Source organism: Hemibagrus wyckioides, linkage group LG13, assembly GCF_019097595.1.
Source record: "Hemibagrus wyckioides isolate EC202008001 linkage group LG13, SWU_Hwy_1.0, whole genome shotgun sequence".
Classification (NCBI taxonomy): domain Eukaryota; kingdom Metazoa; phylum Chordata; class Actinopteri; order Siluriformes; family Bagridae; genus Hemibagrus; species Hemibagrus wyckioides.
Genome location: NC_080722.1, coordinates 13557245 through 13578984, shown reverse-complemented (window position 1 = coordinate 13578984; position 21740 = coordinate 13557245).

The window sequence follows — 21740 nt, the reverse complement described above, 5'->3', positions numbered from 1 at the left end:
GGATCATTGCTATAGCCTATAACCTCATATAAAAATACTCCTCTGAGATTCTTGCTTACCGATTTATCCAATATGCTCCATAAAGGCCAGAGACGTACACAAACACATCTGGCGGCATAGTAAGAGTTGGAGATATATTTTGAGAGCATTTGCTGTAGATATATTGTTTAGATTTTTAGGCCTTGATCGCTTAAAAGGCCTCCTTGTCTTCCATATGTTTCATCGTCCTTATCGATCTGTTCGATGAAAGCGCCTGGCGTGTTTTAACTGTGTCTCTACCGCCACCTGGTGGCCAATATCCAGAACTACTTCTTGAGGAGAAACCGTGATCATACAAATCATGAACATTCATTATTCCAAGACCTATTAGGAATTGTATGTGCTGTGATTATAAAAGTCACGTCAATCAAAGTAATTATGAACCATATGCAATAATGCAGCTGATACAGAAGTGTGAGTTTCTCTTTTGTTCAAAGTTTTATATATATATATATATATATATATATATATATATATATATATGTTTATATATATGTACTGGACATACCAGTCTAGTCCAATATTTCTTTACACAGAAAGAAATGCACACATCCATGCAAAGAAAAGCACAAACAAACACACATGTCCACAGCTGATTACTGAGACATCACAACGATGTTCCTGTGTTTTTCCAGCTCTATTATTGCTGGGCATTTAAATCTGAGGGGGAAAAAAGCTACAAGCAGCAACCAGAGTCTGAGACTGGACCACAATGTAGTGAGATAGACAGACCACAGCTTGCTCTGTTTTTTTTTTCGCCATGAAAGCCAAATGAAGCAAAGATAAAATGAAAGCGTTCTTTTCCTGCCCATTCCTTTGCCAACATCTGTCACTGCCAGTGCTCAGCTCTCCAGTTTGTGTTTGTTTCCCATCTTTGTGTGCACACATCTCATTTGCAGTGCATTATTATGGCGTGTGTTGATTACTCCTGACAGGTGCACCATCCCCTCTCGCCTGTAGTAGTGATGTGCAGCCACGCGCTGTCTGGCAGGACTGCAGCCGCCTCGCGCTAAAATAATGAATCCCTGAGATAAGAGCGCACTCAGCTTTCTGCCCTGACTCAGGACAAGCAGAGATGGACTGTCCCTCACTGAACTACTGCTGTGATTGTCCCTTTCTCTCTCTCTCTCTCTCTGTCTCTCTCTCTCTCTCTCTCTCTCTCTCACACACACACACACACACACTGAGGATAGGATTAAAAAAGCCTCGTCTTTCCGTGCCTCTGGCACTCGCACACTTACAGCAACTCTGGGAACAGTAGATGAAAATACGAGCAGAGAGACAGAGAAAAAGAATCAGGAATAGAAAGAAGTGTAGAAGAGACAAAAATGTGTTGAAGTGAATCCTCTCGTGATGCACTGAACTTCCGAGACCGAATACACTAAGCTTGCTACTTCCAATTCTGACTCTCAGACATGGCATAGATGAATAAGTTGAAACCAATTACAGGCAACCCATCTGTCTTTCAGCCACAGCTACTGTGCACTAAAAAATAAATCCCAATAAATCCTAAACAAAACACAACAAAAATATACAACGAACATAAACCAAATAAAGTATTAAAGAGAGACTATGAACTGTGCTAAAGTTGTAGTAGTAGTAGTAGTAGAGGTGATGGTGGTGATGGGTTTATTTTTCCCTGAATCTATTTGAATTATTGAATTTTATTTCAATATTTTTAAATGGCACTTTTCAACTTATGTCCAAAATCTCAAAGTGCTTTTACATGTAATAGAAGATTAAACAACGCATTTATGACAGGGCACATAAATTCAGCTAACTACAATCATTTTTAATTGTATAAAGAATAAATTGAACACCTAAAACTATCTGGACTGGCAGACCAGACTTACATGACTCACTCTCTTCACACAACCTACACACAGAATTTATAAAGAATATTACATTTGTCTAACATAAGCAAAGTGTTTCTCCATCAAAGACAGCTCTAAGTAAAGCCCTTACTATATCCTTATGATTCATTTCAAGCATCCATAGATAAATAATAAGTTGAAAATTTATGTCGTTAATATGAAAAAAAAACCCTCATGTCTGAAAAAACTATTGTTCCTAACTGTGCTCCCATAAAGTATTAATAGAAAACCTAATAAGCCACACAACTGAAAACTAACAGCAACTCTCTGAATACTCAGCCTATAGAACTTTATTCAGATCCGTCTTGTGATATTGATCTGAATTTTCTGGTTTAAATGCAAGGACAAAGTCGAACAGACTTATTCTATGAAACAACGTGCATTCCTTGGCCACATCACATCATCCAAACATCTTCTTAAAACATTTCACTTTGCAGCTACAGCGATAATGTTGGTGCTCAGAGGTCAAACTTTGAACCAGTGGTGTCATCTGCAGCCTTAACTAGGCCCACCATAGCAAAGCTTTCAAGATTGTGGTCCCTCTAGACACCTGCTCTCTCTGACTTGGATAAGATCTCTATTTGCCCAGAGGCAGGCAGTGCTTTGTCCAGTCTGCTGATAACAATGTTTTCTGTGCCACATGCTACCTATATGGGAATGACATTTGCCACCTGCATCTCTACACTGATGTGTGTGTGTGTGTGTGTGCGCACGCACAACATTTAATCAAGTTTAAATGGATTAGACCTGGATTGGCGGCAGTTTCTACCAATAGAGGCAATAAGATAGCAAGTGCCCTGTAAACAGCAGTATGTTAGATGTTAACCCATTTTAAAGTCATAAATCTATTAGATATTCCTCTTCTATATTCTCAAGTGGGAAATTTTATAGGATTATATAGTCTGATGCGGGTTGAAACATAGCTTTCTGTCTTTGCCTAGAAGCTGCCACACTACAACATTTATATGTACATTTCTAGCCAGTATTGAAAACATTAGAGAACATTTTTGACATTTTTTGTTCTGGGTAATTTTTCTTTCTACACGATTTAGCAGAATAATGCATGACACACTTTCAGATTAGTGTCCAAAGCTATGATTCTGACTTGTAAAAACTGCAACGTCACAGAATTGTTGTCTGAACAAATCTGATTAGATAAAAACAAACATGGCAGCTGGCAGTTTAGATTATTGGCCTTGCAGGCATGATGTCTAGATTGCATTTGCACATAAAATAGTCAAGACTCACACTATAGAATGTTGAGTCCTGATTACTGAACATGTTTAAAAAATTTTTCATATGGAAGGCCACAATGGCACTGTGAGTCAATCAAAGCATAGGAAAAGTTGACATTTTAAACACCACATACCATAGTATAATATGGTTAGACCAGCCAAAAATCTAGACACCATTTATGGTAATGGAAAGAGGCAATGCAGCCTCAAAATTGGTCTGATTATCATTGAGTGTGGGCCAGACATTAGTTATTGTGCTTCAGACCTCAGTGTGATGTGATGAAGCTAAAGCTCCACCACAACATCTGCTACTGGACTTCAGCCAGATCGGCATACTACCTGAAAAATGCCTGTGCTGACGGAGCTAGTTCAGGTTTACCAAGTCGCTGATAAATATCTTGCAGCCCAAATGTGGTAATGAATTTTGGGATGGTGCAGTAAGTGAGAAAGCACTGAGAAGATCATAGATCATTGTGAGAGCTTGTCCAAGGTGAACTTTTTTAACATACTTTTTCATTCAGTCTGCAGTGAGAATGTGTGCTCTTTGGCTGCTTCGTGCAAACATCTGCAAGCTGTTGCTGAGGAGGACCTCAGAGGAAAACATTTACCTAACAGAATACTAATTCTTTCAGACCTTGGTGTCAGCACTTCGTAAATAACGGCGAGTGTATGGGGAGTGGTTTTCAGCCATGCACATGTGGAATTATTTTATTTTTCAAGCCAAGTCTGTGAGAGCCATCTCACTCCTGCTGCTCTTATCTGCACTGCTTTAAAAAGCAACACAACACAACCGCTCATGCCATTCCTCTGCTTCTCCTTTCACCCACTCGCTCCAGTCTGCTTCTTTCTGGTTTTAGCCGCATATCAGACAGTCACAGCATACCTCCGTTTCAACATCTTGTGTCACGGGTCTGTTGCCAGACACTATTTCACCTCGTGTGAAGAAGCCAAACTTGCCTCTGAGCCGTCTGGGTGACGGCTGTCAAGCTTGCATCAGGAAATAAACACACAGAATTCTGAAGGCTAGATGTCACTGGTGTCAGGTGGCACAGACGAAGCTTTATAGACAGTCACTTTCTGTTTAGAGATTTATTGTTCCAAAGAGAAAATTCAATTTGCAAAATATAATTGAAATATTACCCGTCACCTAATATAGAACATATTCTCTGCATTTGTTCTCTGCTAGTTATTTTCATGGCACACATTCAGAATAAAAAGCTTAGTCTGTTTCAATTTTTTTTAACTTGATGTCAGTAATTCAAATAATAAAATCCAAATATGTTCAACCACAGCACAACAGACCCAAGGCTCAAGATCTTTACATAGCAGTTGTACTTAATGCTGAATAACATCCTGTTCAATTCTGCTTCCAGTTGAGGGATTCATATTTAAGATAAAATAATAAGAAGTACAGCAGGCAGTATCTGCCAGTCATATTTGTAATGAGACAGTCAAATCTTATATAGTCTATATATAATCTATATATAGTGTCATCAATCAAAAACCAAAAGAGCCTGCTCTCATCAGAAATCTGTTTGAAAAATTCAGCAAATCCAGTAAATAATCCAGTGACCCTCGTGCATGTTTTAGCCTTTAGTTTTACTCCAAAAAAAGTTTACCTGAGGTCATTTTTAGTTATAGTAACAGTAATGTAAAACACAGGCACAAGAGAAGCTACAGCTAGCTAGTAGCAAGATAAGTTAACTAGCTGTTGTTGACTGAAAGCAAGCTTAGACAGGACATCCTACTACTTAAAAACAGATGAAGCTAGTAAGCTAATTCAGAAAATGGCTGCCTCGATAATTTCATTGCTTTTATTCTTTGTCATTAAATGCATTTGAAACTAAATTAAACTTGAGGCAGTTACAACAATGAAGAAATTGTGCAGTTTGCTGCTGGGGTGTATATGAAATGAATAACAGAATAAGTTACAGTTGTGGAAAACACAAACATCTGTTATCCAAGCTATTATTTTTATTATTGAGTTCTTATAGTTATTACACTATTTTACAGGATCTTTGATTTGAATGGGTTTAGTCCAAGCCTCATTAATGCAAATGAAAGTAGACTGTAAATAATGTCAAAAAATAATTTCATCAAGAGAACATGATGAAAAGTCTGCATTTAAAATAATGTTAATGAAATAAGTTTGTACTGAGGGGGTCCATGGAATTAATTTCAATTCAGCAGAAGAGGTTTAAGAAACCCTGCAGTACTGCTTGTGCCTGTATGGCAGCGAAAAAGTTACAGTCTCCTCTTCACTTCCTTATCCTGACGTCTCTTTCAGTGTGCTGCTCTGCCTGATGAGGAGAAGTGAGTGCCAAGAACAGGTGAACAAGCAGGCACACAAACCTGCTCATGAATAAATGATTGTGACACTTCAAAATTTGCATCTTTGTAAAAAGATGATGCATCAGCACTTTGTCTACTGAGATCAGGATGGGGTGAGTTTATTATTTAATGCAACGGCTTCCATTATCACTAATTTTCCAATAGGTGTTGACAGAGATGCTAAGGGATGTCAGACCGATCATCAGGTCTGTTCCCTCTTCATTTGACCCCACCCCCACCCCCACCCCAGTGCTATATGCGTTATAATTAATGCTGGAACACAGTTGTCCTTGCCTAATCCCAGTTACTCATTTCTGAGGTCATTATGCAAATCAATAGTGTTTACAAACATAAAAGCTGGCAGTTGAGGTTTGATCTGGGGCAGAAATAGCATTGGTTATCAATAGCTAAAGCCCTGCTTGGTTGGTGTCATGTCAATAACAAGCCGATCAATATGGCCTGGTCTGGGGAGAATTTGACAGTGGGGACTCTAAGGAGTAGGTGTCTATGAAGACTGGGAGATGCCATACATTCAAAGACACAACAAGAACCACAAATGCAAATGAAAGCTAATGATTGAGCTGAAATGTGTCTCAGTTCATCAAGTATCTTAGGACTATCTTAGAAATAGTGATGTCTGCATGGCTCTATGAAAAGTAAAATTAGAATGAAATAATGAAAGCACTTCTGTATTTATATGCTGATGCAGCTGTTTAAATACTCTAATTTGATCCTCAGTAAAACACATGACATTTGGTTTCCATATTCATCTCTTTTTTTTTTCCTTTATTCATCAATGTGATGAGATCCTCACTCTCCTCCTGAACATGACCTACGAACCAGAGGCATGCTTTACCCTGCTCAACCCATGTGTGAACAGTCCCCACAGAGCTGAGCATTGTGGGTCAGAGGCAGAGTTGAGTGAGGGGGCATTATCATGATGCTAGGGGGCATACACAGAGTGCTGAACTGTTTCACAGCAGATTGTGCTAATGCCCTGTTACAGCCATGAGAGAATGATTTTGAATGCTAATGAGGAGTTAGAGGGGCTGCCATGAAGGTCTCATATATTACCCTACAAATGCTGCATAAACAGTACTCTGGGAATATGTATTCAACACATTAAAGCTGCAGTAAGTGATTTTTAAATCAGCTTGGCTAAATTCTCTTTATACCTTAACATATCACTAAAAATTGATGCTACAAAATGTCTAGTGAGTTCTGATATCCACTATTTTCACAGCTATTTTAACTGTTAAATGTTAAGGTTAAATGTTATGATCTTGCAGGAGCAGATTAGGCTATACATGCAAAGGAAATGAATTGTTCGATAGATGGAATATGAATGGCAACAACTGCTTAAAAATGATTGTGTATTACCTATCAAGATGCAGGGAAGTGGCTTATGGGTAGGTGTTGAAGCTTGTAGAGGAACTGGTATGCATCTCTGAAATGTTGACTATGCCATGCCAATCATTCTCAAAATCTAAACATTTTTTATTTTACACAGAACTGAGCTTTTCTGCTACAGTGCAATGTCAGGCCTCCTTCTGAATTTTTTTGTTTGTTTGTTGGTTTTCTGTACATTCTGGTTTGGCATGTGCAACACTGCCTCCTAGTGCACATGCTCAAGTGTGTTAAAGAAATACAAAATCACACTTTACTGTACAAAACACCTGTCAAATTCTCCCTGAAGGATGTTCCACTCAGGCCACAAGCCGTCCCACACAAGACCCAAGTTAGACATGTATCAAGCCTTTTTCATGTACTGGCACTCAGGTGGTGTAATGAACAGCTGAGTCACTAGCTGCCTTCAAAAGAAGACTAAAGATCTACCTCTTCATTAAAAAAAAAAGCTGTACTAACTCCCATACTAGCTTCTCTCGAACAGGAGATTAGCTTAATTGTATTCTTAGATCCTGACCTATTTATTCTTACACTAGGGATATGTTTTCAGTGGAGATTACAAAATACTTTTAGAAGTTACACTGGATAAGGATATCTCCCAAATTCTGTAAATGAAAAAAAGAGTGCAGCTGATAAGAGTGCATCAGAAAAAAATGGAACTGAACAAGAAGAATGAGCGCTGCATTTATTCACTGATGCTGGTTCAACCTGAGAGGTTTGAAACTAATGCTGCCAAGCTACCTTTCATTTCTGCATGATGTGTAAAATTCCCAAAATGAAATAGATTTAAGAATGTAGTGTGATGTGCACAGTAATGCAGCCAGTTAAGGTGTATAATGTAAATCTCCATTCCTTCTGGTCAGGAAGCACTATACAGATTAATCTGTTAGAAATTCCACAGTAGGACGGAGCAGATGCGCTGGTAGGCACAGCTCTGTGGATTGAGTCCAATCGTAAGAAAAGTGAGTTGAAAGAAAAGTGAGCTGCAGTGAGTCTTGCTGATATCCAGAAGAGTCGTTTGTAGCTTCTTAGAAGTTCTACATATTTAGAGCAACTGTAAAGACTATAATAAATAGTAAATGAGAGCGGTTGTAGGAGGAGCATGCAAAGATGCCCGACGCAGTGGACGCCATCTTTATTTTAGATAATTAGCTGTCTGTTAGAATTTTGCTTGTGACTGCAACACTTTAAGTTAGTTGAGCACTTAGCTAAACTTTATGATAAATGGTAGTAAATTAATAGCTAATGATTTAAAAAAAAAAAAAAGATCAAATCTTGTATTTTGAGCATAGTGATAAGGAGAACAAGAACAGGGTGTTTGGTGCCACTTTCTAATATCACTTACATGAAATGAAAATTATTTCAAAATATTTAAGGACTTCATATGGTCCAGGTGGAAGAAACAATTTAACACTTCCACCCGGTCAACAAGATAGGACGTCAACAAATGTTGATTTAGTTCAGGCAGACTTTTCGGGTTTCTAAATTGACAGTATATATTCAGTGATTAAAAATATATTGAAGCTGAAATAAATGAATGGAATATTTCAGTGGCTAAGTTAACAAGATTGGTGGAAGTTAACAAGATTCCCACCAATGTTTACACAGGCTCTACAAAAATTCTTAAATCCATCCACGGGTTCATGTTTTTGCATAGTACACTTAAAATGTGCTGATTTACTTTAAAAATAGGTTTGTAAATAAGAATAAATTAAATTTATTCAGGGTTATTTTTATTTTTATACTGGAAAGTGTATTCAAACTTTTTCAAAGTAAATGCTAACACATTACTGTTATTATTTTCTATAAATGTACACTTTTACATATGACTTAAATAGTAAAAATATAATAATAATAGAAATAGTATACAAGTATAATAAAAAAAAAAAATATAATATAATATAATATAATATAATATAATATAATATAATATAATATAATATAATATAATATAATATAATATAATATAATAATTAAAATAGCCTACATTTGATATTGTTTGATATTCTGATATTTTTCCTAAATTTCATAATATGATATTTATGGTATGTGAATAGCCAGGTTGTATTGTTTTGTTTTGTTTTTCCACTACTATGCAAACAGACAGCTACCATGTGCAAATAAGTCTACAGTGACAGAGAAATAACTGAGACACAAATGGTCACAGTGAGTAATCTGTATTAAAAGTAACCACCCTTTGAATATTATCTCCATAGTACGTATATAGTTTTACTGCATCAGCGGAAAATTATATAAATAACAGAGCCCAGACAGTGATCACAAGCAACCAGCTATAAATAAAACAGCTGTATAAACTCTTATAAATCCTAATCTACATAATGGCACCTCCAGGGATATCACTGACTCTAAAAATATTTTCACTCAAGAAATTAAGTAAACTACCAGGTTACTGAAACTAGTAAGCTCACAGACATTGGCTTTGAAAGTTCTGGAACACTGTACAGACTTGGCACACTCCAGTTCGCTCATGTAACTTACTGAACTCCTGTATCTTTTAACTCCTTAGAAAACTGACCAGGAATGATAGCGGTTTAAGGAGGAGGCACAACAGCAGACAGAACACCAACAGCGATCTCACTGATCACATCCACGAGTACTCAACACTCTCTCTCCGTGATCAGAAGACCTGGATTCCATGTGCACTCTCCTGCACTTCACATCTGACATCAAAACTCAGCTTAAGGCGCACGCAGTTGTAATCCTGTTGTAGTACTTAAGGGATGTGACTCTACTCAAACGTATCAGAACGCCCTCGCACGCTGAGCTTTTGAGAGCCCATTTTGAGTGAGAACAAAAACACAAGGAATGTATAGCTCAAAGGCAAGTTGAATTTGGAGTTTAAAAAGCAAGCGCTGACAGAAAGACATCACCAAGTATCAGAAGGTGCGATAATTTGTTGAAACAGCAGCCCAAGCTGGCAGAGCACAGAGTGTTCTCTAACTCCTAGAGCCCCATTTACCCTCCTCCTCCTCCATCTCTCACGCTCAGTCTTTCAAACAACCTTGGTGTGATTCCTTCCAAAGCAGACCATCTCTCAAGGTGCACTTGAGTGGGAAACATTAAAAAAGTGACTGCCATGAAGAAAATGGAATAAATGCATTTTTTTTTTCTAATTAAATGCGACGAACACTTTCTGAAGACAAAGTTGGATGACACAGTGAGACATTGAGGAACTCAGTCACTTTAGGAAATGTTTCAAAGTAGGAAGCGCAAGCGGATGTTTGCCAAGTTATAACGGCTAATTGGTGGAAACTTAATGAATGCGGGTTGGTGCAGAGACAGATGCTTTGTGGAATGTGGCAGATTTCTGTGGCTTCACGTCTCCACACATCAAGACACCGAGAACATTTGGCAGGTCACGGAATTGTGCAGGCAGAGGGGAAGCCTGAGAAGGAGAAGAAAAGCCCATATGAGCAGAGCGTGTGCGTCTCTGTGTGTTTGCTCGAGTGTGTGTCTGTGGATGCCTGCTCTTGAGCTCGCTTGTTTGTTGGAGCTCTCTCTCTTTTGTTAGGGCTTTCTGTTCTCGCCAGCGCAGTGGCTTGCAATTAGCGCACAGGCCTCAGGGACCTAATTAACCAGTTCAATTAATTCATTCTTTTTTTCAAAAATAACCATACAAGTCACCCTGACATTTGTCAGCCAGTCGGGAGGTGTTCACAGTAAGCGATGATTAGCTCGTTTGCGGCCTGTCCTTCTCCCCCAGGTGGCAGCTGGGAGGGTGTGTGTATGAGTGTGTGTGTGTGTGTGTATTATGTATGTAAAGGGGGACAGCAAACTGAGGTGGGCTCAGACCACAGGGAGTTAGATACTGCATTTTCAGTAAGGTGGTGGGTAAGAGGAGGGGTCTTTTGACCTTTTTTATCGAATCACCAATCAATATTGTTCAGGCAGCAGCCCCTTTGACGTAGACCCCTGAATGCCTGCAGGAACCAGAAACATGCAGTTACAAACAGTGCAAGTAAAACAGAAGTGGGGGGCATCAGCTGCCTCCTCTCATTAACACATTATGATGTCTTTCTTTTTCAGAAAAGTGGGGTGGCATGGGACATGGATAGCACAGGTCCTCAATAACCACAGTGTGTCTTTGTTCTACAGCTGCCTGACACATTGTCCTTATTTGAGACAATATTTACTGACACTTTGGAATGGAAATATTAAAAGAAATATTAAAAGGAATATTCAACATAGTAAACAGTATGTGGGAAATCAAGTAACAAAAATTGTATTATCTGCTCTAAAATTCTCAAATGGTTTGGGAAGGATGGAAAAAACATTGAAATTGAAATGTACAATATTCTATATACAACAAATGCAGAGTAAAATACAATATTTTTGTAATAGTTTGTTTGTGCTATAAATTACTTATTTAACAGAAATTGCTACAATAATTGTTAAATTGTTAACAGTAATTAATAAATAAATAAATAAATAAATAAATAAATAAATAAATAAATAAATAAATAAATAAATAAGATTATTAAAGCAATATTAAACAAGCAGGAGCTAACTGGAGGGTAGGGTAGGAGTTAAGGTAATGGGTTAAAGCATATGGTTAAACAGTTAAAACATTAGCATCTACAGTTTAAAAAAGAGGAATGGTATGTATTTATATTGGTGAGGTGTCTGGACACACTGGCTGGTCCGGGGAGTTAATCTTCAAACTGATGGATCCTATTTTTAATAGAAAGATAAAGAGAAAAAAATAAATAAAGACAGAGAAAAAAAATTAAGAGTTTAGAAACAGAACACAACTTCCACTATAAACATTCACTTCAAAAATAGTTTCTAGAAGGCCAGAAACAAACACTGTGATAATTTCTGTCAAGAGCTACTGTGTACAAATAGAAGGTCATGTCATAAAGTGCAGTATAAAAGACATCTGACCTACCTACACTTTCTCTGCACAGGCGTTCCTACACATTCTAAGCTTTAGAGAAAAACCTGCACGAACATGTCTGTTCTTCTTATCTCAGCATTATGAATACTGAGTGGTCTATTAAAAACTATGATATTTGTAAATTCTTCATCTGGAATAGATTTAAGATAACATCACCGTAACCCCAATGTCTGTACGCTGCCCACATAGATTTATTGCCAGATTCGATCCAAGAGTATTTTCAAGCACTGACTCACATGGGAGCAGAAGAAAATAAAAGAGGCAAGCAGACATAAAGAATGAGAGAGTCATTCGTTCCCTGTTCAGTGTGACCGAAGCACACCCTTTTCATGGGTGTACATGTTCTCTTTCCCTCACTCCCTCTTTCTCCCTGGTGCCCTCAACCTCCCCTTAAGAAATCACAGTAGAAGAGCAGCTTTGATAGGGAAAGAGAGGGGTCGTTGTGTAAACATTTTGTGTGAGTGCCTTTTGTGGATCTCCACCGTGCATTGGGTGATCTCTCCAGAGAAGAGCGGCGAGTGCTGGCGCTCATACACAGTGCCGGCTGGAGACAGGGTCTCTGTACTTCCGGGAGTGCTCAGGGCTAGAGTTCACTATGGGGGCGTTAAGGGTGTCAAGGAGAACGCTTCCCTTCCATTACAAGCCCCAGGGCCTCTCCACAAACATTCAAAAGCATAAGCAGTCAATACTGAGTGTAACTGCTGGAAAAAAGACAAAGAGATGAGTGTGAGGAATGCAAGGTTTCTGAAGAGTTACACAATATGGTGAGATCAGAGTGGTACTTTGGCTGGGCAGTACAGCTTTTTCACCAAGCTCCTTACTCTCAGAGAGAAAGAGCAAAAGGAGTGAATCATTCATAGCAAGATGTGGGGCATGATGGGATTTTGGAGTGGGGGGGGTGATGCTGTCGTGTAATAAAAGAAGAGTTAGATGAAGGAAAAGCACACCTAGTGCAATGAAGAGGTCAAAACATCTCGAGGACAAAAAAGAGACCAATTGCCCACTGCTCAAGATATTTAGAGATCTTTGCACTAACGTGACATGCAGAAGCACAAATGCATTATTTACAGGCTTGAACACAGTCTGAACTATATATATATATATATATATATATATATATATATATATATATATATATATATATATATATATATATATATATATATATATATATATAAAATTTATTTATGTGTGTGTGTGTATGTATGTATTTATAAAGATACATAGATCGACTGCATGTTTTCATCTTCAAATTCCTTCATTCACGGTCAAACTACACTGACATGCTTTCCAAAAATCTCTCCCAAACACTGACTGACAAGGTCACATATTGACTATTTGGGTGCTTCTGCAATGACTAGTGTTATTATTCAGCACCCAGCAAAATTTTGTGCTTTACAAACATTTGTGTCCACTTACTTTAAAATGATGAAACCAACAAGATGTTTAATGTGTGTTTAAATTTACAGATGTGCAGCAAAGCAGCTGTGATCCACAGATTGATCAACAGTGCAATAATATGATGAGTAACTTATGTCCAATGAGTTTATTCTAATAAGAGCATCCAATGCATAATTATGTCCTGGCACAGTTATAAATTGTTGTACTGGTTGCTTGTAGGTGGTATACATTTCTGAATGTGATACAAATGTAGACTTTCATTTCACTCACCTTCAAGGACTTTTTCAGATCTTGCCAACAGTTCTTTTTTCAGACAGTTTTCTCCTACGCTTTGGGAGTGTCTATGTTTCCTTCAGTTCTAATGCTATGGTATTAAATTCTGATATATTTTATAATATTTAGGCCATGTAGTAATATTTAAATAGGAAAACACCATTAAATAATTATAGTTGGGTTTTTTGTTTGTCTTGATATGTAACCAACATCAGGGGTTCCAATAAACATTATGAATATTCCTCAACCCATCTTACCTTTTCATCTGTACTACATTTTAAACATTTCAGATTTACACTGTAGTATTAACATACAGTGACTGAAAACAAATGGATATTTCTTGAACTGACTAACCAGTCTAGTGGGAAGTGTTGTGCTGTTAAAAGAAACTGATCCACACCAGGGTGATGTGATACAGCGTGATGTGAAACAGAGGAGCCTGGTTTATACTTGACGGAAGCAGCAGCAACATGAGCTGCATTGCTCACACACTCACTGTGTAAATTATGTACATCCAGACAATTTAAACATGACATTCAGTAGATGTTATGCCAGACTCAAAACATCCCAGTCCACCTGGTTTCCAACTCAGACCGTAAAATGTTTGGAAATTTTAAGCACAAAGACCAGCACTGTTTCATTCGGAACAATTTCTTGCTGCCATTGTTATTACTATAAATAAAAAATTCATACCTTACATTCAAAAATATTTACAATCCCAGATAATCAAGGTAGTGTGAAAGACAGACCTTTAAGTGGGTTTAAAGGCTATGAAACTAACACTAGCTGTAATATAAAAAAAAATGGTTTGTATTATTACTCACAGACTTTTTTTGAAGAAAAAATTATTTATTGTTAATTTATTGCTGAACTACTGCAACATGTGATTATATTGAAAAGACTAAAATGACATTCATATTCTAATAATTTAAATGTAGATTGTCTGAATGTGACTCGCAGTAACATCTCAAAATAGCATACGTAATCCTAATAATTTCTGAAATAAATGAATAAAACAAAAAATGTGTGAGTTCTCTTGACCCTGTCTTGTAAATCAAGTGATCCCACAAAGTGGCACCTAGATTGAACTCCTCATAAAGGATAATGAAAACCTTTTCATCCAAATGTAAATTAAGATAATAATTATAAAGATAATAATAAAGACAGGGACTAAAATAAAGGAAAATCACTTTGGTTTACAATAATTTTCTCACTGACTTTTGTTTAGATGCGAACTCCTTGTACTTGAGATTCCTTACGCTTCAAAAATTAATCTGCTGCAGTGATCGTCAGGATGAGCTTTCTAACTGCGAGAAAGTTTGATTCTTCTTGTGTTTTACATTGTTCATGAGTAACTTAATCCCATCTTGCTGCTCTCCTGGTGAGGGTATCGGGGTTAACAGTAGAGGAAGAAAGTGATGAGACTCCCTGGGATACAGACACTTTCCTTTTGTTGTCAAACAGAATGATTAAACATGCTCGTTCACATGCTCCCATGGTGCCGTGTTATTAATTTTTTACTTTGGAGTCACCCCAGCTTTTTCACACATGCCTTTAGATGAATGACAATGTGTTAAATTTTGTTTGAGTATGGCTGATATAAATTATATAACCACTGGCTGGAAACTTTACTGCTTCTGTGTAGCACACAAAACTGAAATACAGTGGGTTAGACACAGAATGTGTCTGATCTGCTCATTCTGTGGATGGTGATCAACTGTGTGACAATTATCTCTGGAGGAATAAGACATTGGAGCAAGGGTATTCGAATTAAATGTATGAAGGTCTAGCTACATGAAATTATTTGCTGACAAAGAATGATTGAATGAATGATGACAACAATTACCATTTAATGCTTAACTAAATAAAGAGCAGTTCATGGCTACAATTAGCATACACATCAGCTTGAAAGTGGTTATGTTTGTTTTGCACTGACACATCTCATTAGCACTTTTGGCTAGTTCCCCAGACTCTGAAGAAACAACTGTTTTGAACTTTAAGCAGAGAATAAACACATAGGTGACATCTCTGTCCAGTCATTCTATTTTAGTCATCACCTTATTAAAAAACAAAATAAAAAAAACAAGCCACATCATTACTTCACTAATCAGAGCATAGGGTATATAAAAGAAATAACTCTGAATTTCTAAAAACTATGAACAACAATGAAACTCTTCTCTTTCTTAATGAGCTGTCTTCAGACTCTTCTTATTTTGGCACCTGGGTGGTGGAATGAACGTCCCCTAGATGTCCAAACAGTTGAGTCACTGACTGTCTTCAAACAACATCTAAAGACCAACCTCTTCCTGATGTACCTAAATTAGCATTTAGAAAATAAACAAAACAAAACAAAACTTGTGTTGCCTGTGTGCTTTACTTGCTATATTACCTCCCCAACAGAGTTTTTAGACTGATGGTATTCTTGGCCTAGTGAACCAGTATCAGGATGTATTCACTCATACAGACTTCAAAGCAATTCTGCTATTCGTTCTGGATAGGGGCATCTGCCAAATGCCATAAATGTAAATAATTTGCATTAAATTATGTGTTTGGCTGCAACAAGCCCTAACAGTGGATCTGCTACAGAAGCTGTGATGGTTGATGTGATAAAAATGGAGTCAATGATCTGCAGTTTTTTTTTGTTGTTGTTGTTGTTGTTGTTGCTGCTGATGTTCTTGAACTGTCTATCAGTTCTGCTACTCAGTTCTACCCACTGAAATATTTTGCTGAGTCCACCTCTAGACCGCAGTGCACCAGTTGATGACCCCTGCATTAGAGTGTATTTGACACTGAACTCATGTCAGCTATAATGTGAACCACTGGGAGGCTCTGTGAAGAAAACCTGTGAAGAAAAAAGGCTTTCCATTGCATCAGGATTCTGCTAATTCTACCAAGCCTGTGTGAACAAACTGGTTTACAAAATAATAAATGGCAGCAATTATCAAAAACATGAACTGTTTGCTGAATGAAGAAATAACAACTGCCATGAATTGTATCAGTTCAGTGAATATCAATGATGATTTATTATATAAAATAAATACGGACAAACAATATATACACTACATTAATCAAACTTCCAAAGTATTAAATTCAATTAGTAGATAAATTCATATTAATTCAATATATGTGTTTATTATATCATAAATGCTGTGGGGTTTGTTTTTTGTTTTTTTATAGGGATCAATAACATGACCCAGGCACACAGAAACTTAGCTAGATTTTTTGGAAGCTCTGGCAAGATTCATAAGGATGCAAATAAACATTGATTTCTACTGTTTCTGGAAATACTCCTGACCTTGCACTACTGTCTACACACACACACACACACACAGACACACACCACACACACATACACACACACACACACAGTTAGAGATGCTGATAAACCAATATACATGGACAGAGCATCACTTTTTCGTGGCCAACCTGTCAGAATCTTGACATTCAAAGAAGTCCTGTTGTGCGTTTTCTCAAGAGGAGCATCATGTCTTCATCACAGCAGACTGACAGGAAGAAAGAGTAGAAATCCCCAGCAAATTCACTTCATACTTGCTCACTGGAAATTTTAAACTTAAGTGCAGGAGCTCAGGTAGCCTGTGGTTTAGTTCTTTGTCCGCAGTGACATAACTGTCATCAGTTACACTATGTAACTATATAACCTCCAATTCAGGAGAGAAACAAAAAGGCCATGCAGCAGCCAAAGTCTTTTTTTTTGATGAGTGGGCCTTTTCTTTTCATTCCACAGGGCCATAATGTGCATGGCAAAAGCAAATAAGTGATTATTTGGTTATTGTATAAGTCTCACAGTGCTGCATTTCTTGGTCTTCTGTATAACTGATATATTCTCAATTTATTTTGGAGGGAAACAAATCCAAACTAGATTTCATCACTGGAATAAAAATATCAAGTCAGTATTACAGTCTGAAAAAGCTGCGTGTTAAATTTTATTTAATTGAATCTCTGCTGGAAAGTGTACATATTTTTTTCCTTTTTTGTTTTATTTATGTGTGTTTTTCCTTTTCTGCTCCTTTCTTTTTTTGCTTCCTCCTCGCTCTATCTGACAAAAGACGCCAGTCTGCCAAGCCTGGCTGCTCTGGGACGAACCTGTCAATCATGACTGACGGCACCCTGACAACATGTACGTTAAAAATTAAACCAGCTCTCAAAGCCTGTGCGTGACAGCCGAGCCTTTGAAAGTGGCTACAGCGCTCAGCGACAGAGAGGGGAGTATGAGAGAAAAACAAACTAAGAAAACAACAGTGAAATTGGGGGGTGGGGGTGGTTGGGGGAGCAAGGGAGGGAAGGGAGAAAAAGAGAAAAGCAAAAGTTGGAAGTTAAAAAAAAGAGAGATTCTTAGCATTGATGGTGGGAATGGATATCTTTCCCCTGCCGTTTTTAATTTAGTAAACCCCTCACAAGAACATACAGGAGGCTTCCAGGGACTGAGTGCAGGGCTGTAGAGTGCAGTTCAGGGATCACACACACACACACACACACACACACACAGCCATACTGCCTCCAGATACATTCACATACCACTCCATCCTAAATTCCCTACACACCTAGTGAGAATTTCTGACACAGTTAAACACAGTTACTAGATAATACACATTATGTACACATGAAGATCAGATTTATTTAAGACCAGTGAGGGATCAAGTATATGATGTTAAATAAAAGAACAGTTTTTTTTTTGTTCCTCATTTTCTGTTTCTCACTTTAAAAACAAATTATAGCCAATAAAAATATCTGCAGTTTATCACACAACCTGCCAATGTTGGCAAAAAATATACATAACTTGTGCTTCATATACAGTGCTGATGTTAATAGTAAATTTAGAAATATTTTACCAATATTTGCCAATTTGTGTGTCTGTGTGTGTGTGTTGTGTGTGTGTGTGTGTGTGAGAGAGAGAGAGAGAGAGAGAGAGAGATCTTAGTGTTTGGATAAAACCTGGGCATGCAGCTGAGGACAGACTGATGCCTATTGCCAGGTTTCATAGGATTAAGAATTTAGAGTACAGGGGGAAAAAGAAAGAAAACAGCCAGCAGATAACTACCTAGTTCCAAGCTGAATTTTACAAATAGTACAGGGTGCAAAAGAGAGACAAGGTGCAGACATTTAGAGTACTACTGCCCTCTGGTGGACTCATGCGTCTCCATCACCTGGATGTTACAAAGCACGGGATTTTTCCTCAGAAAATAGAGCTGAAATGATCATACTCTGTAATATAATAATAATAATAATAATAATAATAATAATAATAATAATAATAATAATAATAATAATAATAATAAATCAATTACCTAAACACATCACTTAAAATCATTATATATGTTAATAAATTATATATACATACACATATACATACATACATACACACACACATGCTGTAGGGTAAATGTTTCACCTGGGCAACATAGTGTGGCTTGAGATACACTGATATATAATTTACAGTACGAAAGCTCCTATATACAGTACAACAGTTTCATAACACTTTTAAATTAATTATTTCATAACAAAATGTAAAAAAAAATGTATCTGTATCCTAATAACAAGCTATTATGGACATTACATATTACTCTCTTATATGCCTAATTATTATGCATGTCAATTTTTAATACACATTTAATAATAAATGTGTAATAATAAACACATTTAATACTGTGAGAAATATAAATGAATAATTGTAAATTGTAATGTCTAATAACAAAGAAAAAGAGAAAAATTGAGAAAAACATTTATAATAAAATAAAACCATGGATATTAATACAAATAAGCTGTAAGCTGTGGTCATGTTATAAGAAGAAGAAAAAAAGACAGAAAGGAATGGAGAAAGAGAGAGAGAGAGAAGAGAAAAGAGAGAAGGTGATGATGGAAAGACACCTCAAAGCTCTGATTACCCTGAGTGGCTTGGCCCAACAGTAGTACCTACTGGGACAGCAGCACAGGGCCTCTAAATAAATTGCAAGTGGCCTTGGGCAAAAAGAAGAGTCCGCCTTTGATCTTCTTTACCAGCGAACGAAGAGAATGTGCAGGCAGTCAATCAAACTCAGAAACCTACACAACAACAGGGAGGCCCTTTGTCTATTATTTATTTTCCTAAAAATCATGTATTTCATTATCACAAGGCACCCGCACTCTGGTCGGGGGTGTCACAATCAATAATTGATACTGTCGGCATCCCGCCTTTTCCTTTGGCACTCTTGTCACTAGCTGTTGTCAGAACACATTTGCTTTGATGGCAAATTTGAAGAAGCAAAAAATGGCATCATATATGATTATATATTTAGGATAGCTGAAAGGCTGGGCCAGATCGTCAGCTCTGAAGCACTATTCCCTGCATGTTCAAGGGGTTCCACTGAAGTTGCCTTAAACACAGCCACACCGTGAGGTGATCTCTCCTTCTGAGGAAGAAGATAAAAAAAGATCCAAACCTGTTTTGTCATGTGTCAGTAAACACCAAGCCTAGATTTAGAGGAAAGCAGATCACAGGCAAAAAAGGTTATGGAGCTGTGGATCCACCATGTCAAAGTCAACTCAATCATTCCCTGGAACTTTCAGCCTCCTCATAAACAGCCAGATAGCTTAGAGATGGAAGAGAGCAGAAGAATGCATGCTCATATGTGAGTTTTGATGTGAGTTATGACTATGCAATTTAAGATGTGGAACCAATGAATTCATAAACCCAATAAAGTCACCACTGGCATACATGTTCACAGAGACCACATCTGCTGTAGCTACATCTGGGGTTGGAAAATTTAAAACTTGAAAAACAAGGAGAAAAGTTTTCAAAAGTCAGAGAAGAAACTTTCAACTAAATAACAGCTGCCTCCATTATCCGTGGGCACCAGCTCTCAACCAAACACCCAATCCTCATTCTTCAGTCTATATTCCATCACCATTTCCTCTTTTAATTACCCTGCAACAGAAAAGATGGAGCACATCTGACACATTTTCATAAATCCATCCCTGGCACGCTCTCAGAGCACTGCTGCTCCGTCTGCTGTGGCCGATAGAGTGGCATGCGCTCTGTCAGGGACCGCGAGAGGCTGCCTGCATCTCCACACAAAAGCAGAAGGATGAGCTCTCAGCAGACGGCTCCTCGTCATTCTCTTTCCTGAGCACGAAGCTTTAGCGCACATCAGCATAGCACATCACACAACAGCAGTTTTCAACAGCAGATTAGGGGCCACCACACATAGCCACAACTAATTGGAGCTGCCGTTCTATAGCTTCTGGCTTATTTGCCAGCACCATAATGTACTTTGAATGAATTCTTTTGTTAAACTGAGGCACAAAGAAGAAAATGTAAATGCTTATCTGCCTTTGCAAACCTCTCAGTGTATTGTGCAGACATCTGATAAAGCACAATAAATCGTTGTGGTCAAAAATGGGATTTATGGAATGTATCATTCAAACTTTTTTATACTAATTTTAATATTGCAGGACTAAACTAAAACATCTTTGAAACAGTGAGTTCTCATTTCAACTCCAGCTAGGATCTGTGCTGGATTTCATAACCTGATAGCAGTGAACAATACAGAATTACCATTTGTGGTCTGTCCTAACATATTGCACATAAATACACAGCAGTTGCATGATGCCTGCATCCCAGCCCAACTCTCAGCTTCATGCAGTCTCTCATTTGGAGATGAAGCAAAAGATCCTAAGCTCTGGCTTTTTGTTCTCTTGGGAAAACCGAGGCAGCATGCTGGGGCTTATTTGATGTGTTCTCTCCGTGTGGCAAGATGTCTTGTAATGCTCTTAAGATTATTATTTTGAGAGCCTGTGAAGAAGGAGAAGAGTGCCAGTAGTGCAGTAATTTCCATGCCAAAAAGTAACACTAAAATAAAACCGAGAAGTCCCTGCTTGAGATGTGACAAGCATTTCATATTGATGAGGATAGAAGAGACAAAGTTTTCCGTAGAGTACGAGTAAACAACTGCCTCTTTGGGCCTCAATCTCAGTTTGCAAATCCACTGAATCAGGCTCCAAGCTTGATTTAACACCATCTGGCTGGGCTAATATGCCACAATTACTGGGATGAAATGGATACAGACGAGCTTTGAGGATCAGTCTTTGTCTTTTTTTTAAAGACACTTTAAATGACACATTAAAGCCTTTGTGATTATTACTGCCTGGGGAAGCCAATCCAACTTTCACTCACTCTAAAAGAGATTGATTTGGTTTTACTGGAATGGCATGTGATAGTGAAAGAATTCATACAGTACATTTCAGGTGTTTTGTCTATCCTCCAGA